Source organism: Coenobita brevimanus, chromosome 22, assembly GCF_032717465.1.
Source record: "Coenobita brevimanus isolate Jiangsu-jjx chromosome 22, ASM3271746v2, whole genome shotgun sequence".
Classification (NCBI taxonomy): Eukaryota; Metazoa; Arthropoda; class Malacostraca; order Decapoda; family Coenobitidae; genus Coenobita; species Coenobita brevimanus.
Genome location: NC_136975.1, coordinates 4,804,571 through 4,809,782, shown reverse-complemented (window position 1 = coordinate 4,809,782; position 5,212 = coordinate 4,804,571). Strand labels below are relative to the sequence as shown.

General features: G+C 38.8%; 1 non-coding gene across 1 annotated transcript; it reads right to left on the bottom strand.

Annotated features, from left to right (window-relative positions):
- Nucleotides 1–1,509: 1,509 nt before the first annotated feature.
- LOC145392620 (5S ribosomal RNA) lies at nt 1,510–1,628 on the bottom strand. Its single transcript, XR_013896048.1, has one exon. It is a non-coding gene; the product is annotated as a 5S ribosomal RNA (ribosomal RNA).
- Between the last annotated feature and the right edge of the window lie 3,584 nt (nt 1,629–5,212).

Below are 5,212 nucleotides of genomic sequence, written 5' to 3'. Positions count from 1 at the left end.
ACACACACACACACACACACACACACACACACACACACACACACACACACACACACACAAAGAGTATATATTCTCACACATACACAAAGAATATACTCTCTCTCTCTCTCTCTCTCTCTCTCTCAAATCCTGCGACACTCCAGAAGCAAAGAGTTAATTAGATAAAGATATTGATGTGTGGGATGGCGGTGTCCTTTGTTCCTCTCTGATGCCGGGTTTAGTGTGGGGGTGGAGGGGATGAGAGAGAGAGAGAGTATTCAGATCCTCTCCTCCGACTCCTCACTTCTTGCAGTACCTCAAAAGAACTTCACCGAGAGGATTTTACATGAATGTGTCGAATTTGTTCCTAATTACAATTTTCTTATCTAAAATACAATCGATGACACTGTAAACCAAAGATTGTGTCCGTATAGCTTGTAAGATTTATGTGATAATTTTTTCAGCATGATACGTTTTCTCAGTTGATCTCGTTACTTTTATTTGTTAAGTCTCCCAGTCTAGCCATCGACTATAGCTTGTCTCCTTAACCTAGCAGATCGTCTTCCTTTGTAGCTTATTTCCCGTAGCTCATTGGCAGGCTAGATAAGACAATACACCCTTTTCATGGCACTTACCTGTGACTAGTATTACATTCTATTGCTCAGTTCTTGTTACAGCTCAGAATTCAGAGGGGTGTGATCTCAGTGTTAGGCCAGGGTATAACGGAGAGAGTATAGTTCTTTCGTTTTCTAACATTTCTCAGTTTTAATTCTCCTGGGACACCACCTGCTACTTAGGTACTGCCGGGCTTCAGTATTTCTTGTGACTGAGGAAGGTGCATTGGCTACAACAAGGGTGTTTTTATGACGTGGTTTTGGACTTAATGTTTTTACTTTCACTCGGTGGCAACAGAGAATGTTTTTGTTAGTTACCATTAACCTTGTTCGTTGTTACAGATGTTCGTCAGACTCCTGCTATTTTTGCCTTAAAACAGAACGTATGTTTTGACAACTATGCACATATAAACAGAACTTTCGTGAATATTCTTTTTTCTCAGGGATCTCTCAGCATGCATCTTGTAGTTCTTTGGCATCAGTCAGAATTGTGTGTGTGTGTGTGTGTGTGTGTGTGTGTGTGTGCATGTGCGTGCGTGCGAGCCCAGTTTAAAGCGCGAGTTCAAGAGTTAGTCACCGTAGCCAGCATCTTTATATTTAATTTGATCAGAAACTGGTGTCAGTATAAAGTTCTTATTGTCAAGTGTTTCGTTCAATGCCTTTTCATATCAGCTCATCAGTAGTCTTCATACTCATCACCAGTCTTCATACTCAATTACCCCAGGGTTGTTAAAATTGGCACATTTCACTTCACCTGGGGAACACTGAGGTAAGAACGTGCAATGTATCCCATGTACTGTTAAATCCCATCCATTGCCAGACGCCATGTATCCCAAATGGGGTGGCCAAGGGCTTAGAGTTAATTGTTTTACAGGGAGGGGCACTAATCCTCCACCAACCCCACTTGACGTTGGGATGCCAACAGCATCTGGTGTTCCCAGGCGGTCACCCATCCAAGTACTAACCAGACCCAACGTTGCTTAACTTCGCTGATCGGATGGGAAGCGGTGTACTCAACGTGGCATGGCCGTTGGCCATGAAGAGAAAAAAAAAAAACATCATGTAAATTTGGTAATACAATGTCTATTAAAGAAAGAAAAATGTAAGCATAAATGGAACATATTTTTGGCTACATAGATTTAAAAAATGCAGAGAAAAATAGTCTCCAAAATGTATTATAAAAAAAAAGAATGTATAGGAAAAAATATAAGAACAAATAATTAAGTTTGGTGGAGCTTGTTATGTTATGAGCCGTTCCCAGTCTGAAGGAGAGAGAAGAGGGGGTGTTGGGGGAGGGGAGATGAGGGGGAAGGGGAGAGGGGAGGGGAGGGGAGGTGAAGTGGCCCCAATACTGATGAAAGAGGATTGTCACCTTGAGTCCACACCCTCCCCTCCTCCCCTCTCCCCCCTGTTCTCCCCTCTTCCATTTTCTCTTCCCTGCTCCATCATCTGTTCTTCGACCTACGTTATTGTTTTTCTTCTGAACATTTCATTGTTTCACACCTCTCTTTTCCTTCATCCCTGAGATTTTTTTTTTTTTATAAATCTCTCTCTCTCTCTCTCTCTCTCTCTCTCTCTCTCTCTCTCTCTCTCTCTCTCTCTCTCTCTCTCTCTCTCTCTCAGATAGATATAGATGCATACCTACATTGGTAAATAGAAAGGTACATAAATAATAATAATAATTTAGGTAAATAATAATAAATAGGTAAACAGATAGGTAGATAAATAGATAGATAGATGGGTAGATAGATAGAGAGACAGATAGATATGATGTTCTCTCAGCTCGACGATTTTCAGCTTTATAAAGATTTCTGCAAGTAAGTGGTTTTCTGTACAGCCTACCACCAATGCCACAGGGTAATCTCTGCCTCACGCTTTTTATCTTAGCCCACTAATTCTCTCTCTCTCTCTCTCTCTCTCTCTCTCTCTCCCTCCAGGTATGCTGTATATATGCATGTATACAGGATGTCCCGGGAGGAAAGGGCATAACTTTGATTATTGATAGATTAGGGAATTCTAAGTAAAAAATGTTATATAAGCATGAGTCCAAATCTCAACCGTTACTGAGCTACATTTGCTGATGACCTTATGGGCAAATTATGAAGGAGACCATTTTCGCCCATAAGGTCATCAGTAACTGTAGCTCCGAACGGTTGAGATTTGGACACATGTTCATATAACATTTTTTGCTTAGAATTTTTTCATCTATCAATTCGCAGAGTTATGTCCTTTCCTCCTGGGACGTTTCGTTTTCGTTTTCGTTTTTAAAGGCTTCAACATGCTTGCATGCGTCGGCCTTGGTCACCTAATGGCGGCCCTCCACGCTGCTCGATCTATTGCAGCCTCTCTGTTCAGTCCCTTAACCCTGAGGTCACACTTAATGACCTCATCCCATGTCTTTCTCGGTCTACCCCTCACAACCCCATCCCCAATATTAACACTTCTCACCTTCTGCACCCAATTATCATCCCCCATCCTCTCCACGTGCCCAAACCATCTCAGTCTACCTCTCCTCATCACAACACCAATACACTCCAGTCCCATCCTGCCTCTCAACTTTTCCATCGTAAACCCAGCCCCCCCAGGCCTTGCACGCAGGGACGCACTGCACATCCACATAATCATTGTCATTTCTGTACGTCTGAGCCTGCGAATATCCCCCTCCTTTACTGCCCAGGTCTCATTACTATACAGCATTACACTCCTAATGCTGTATGGTAGTGAGATGTCGTGTATATATATCTATATCTATCTAACTATCTATCTATCTATCTATCTATCTATATATGGTAGTGAGACATCGTGTATATATATATATATATATATATATGGTAGTGAGACATCGTGTATATATATATATATATATATATATGTTATCCTCATTGTCCCCCACTCTCTCGTCACGGACATGTTGACAGGAAGAATGAAAGAATGACAAGTATTTACAAATCTTATTCAGAATCTTGAGAGTGAGTAAGTAAGTGGGGGTGGCAGGTCTCAATCGATCCTTCTCTCACATTATTTCCCACTATTTCTGTTTGTCTTTGGATGGACGTGCGATTTCCGCTTGGTCCTGTATTATTTTCTTGCAGTTGCACTTCATCGATTGACAAAGTTATTCATTATTTTCCAGTATTTTGTTCATCTATTTTACTGCCTACGGATGATCGGCTTCAGATTAGGATACATTTTTCGAAGTGGAGATTACTTGTAGCCCTTACATAATCCCTTCATTCGAAATGTTCTCTTCCTAAGTTGAATTATATCATGGAGCGTTTTCAGACTGATGGGGTTACGTTTCACATTATATCTCACCAGATTATGTTATCGTTTTGTGTAAATGGCTTCCCTCTTTCTGTAAATATTTTCTTGCATGTGCTTTTCTTAACTGACGTCGATGGCGTACATGTTGTGATCGAATCGTTTGCTCTGTTATATATGTATGTATGTATGTACACACACACACACACACACACACACACACACACACACACACACACACACACACACACACACACACACACACACACACACACACACACACACACACACACACACACACACACACACACACAGGAAGAAGCTATTCAGTAGAGAAAATAATTTTCTTATATGTCAACTGAGTAAGCCGTTCGAAAATTTTACACTGCAGAAATTCATTAATTTAACAGTACTTTTCTCATACGCGATTTTTGCTTGTCTGGTTATAGAACTAAGTGATATCAAGGCTGACAACGTGAATACAGATAATATATGCAGATCCTTACATTATGTCTGATGCGAAGATTAGAAAGATACCGGTATTCAATTTAACAAATCATTTGTGACTCGAAATTGACCAGTAATGGACACTTTAATTTAACTGATATTCATGCAACGTGCAATTAATCTCTGTCTTTTTTTTAGGAGATCTATTTATCTATCTGTCTGTCTGTCTGTCTGCCTATCTATCTAGCTAGTTTATATATATATATATATATATATATATATATATATATGTAAACTGGCTAGATAGATAGGCAGACAGACAGACAGACAGATAGATAAATAGATCTCCTAAAAAAAAGAGAGAAATTAATTGCACGTTGCATGAATATCAGTTAAATTAAAGTGTCCATTACTGGTCAATTTCGAGTCACAAATGATTTGTTAAATTGAATACCGGTATCTTTCTAATCTTCGCAGCAGACATACGGTAAGGATCTGCATATATTATCTGTATTCACGTTGTCAGCCTTGATATCACATATATATATATATATATATATATATATATATATTTTATATATATATATATATATATATATATATATATATATATATATAATATTATGTATAATTAGGGTAGATAGTAACATTTGCAGGGTTCTTGTAAGTACATTTAGGCTACAGGTAAAATTCACTTTGACTAATAAATTTGACAGCTGAAATTTAAGAACTACTTTCATATTCTCAAAGAATATGTGTAAGAAGAAGTTATTTGCAAATATTGATGTTAAGTCAAGGCAAACCTGAGAATTTTATCCTACTAATGTGTTAAAAAATGAGAAAGTGTGGTGAAAGATAGACTGCAAAACATAGTTGTTTCCTTAGTAAATGTTTTCAAAATTTTGACGGTT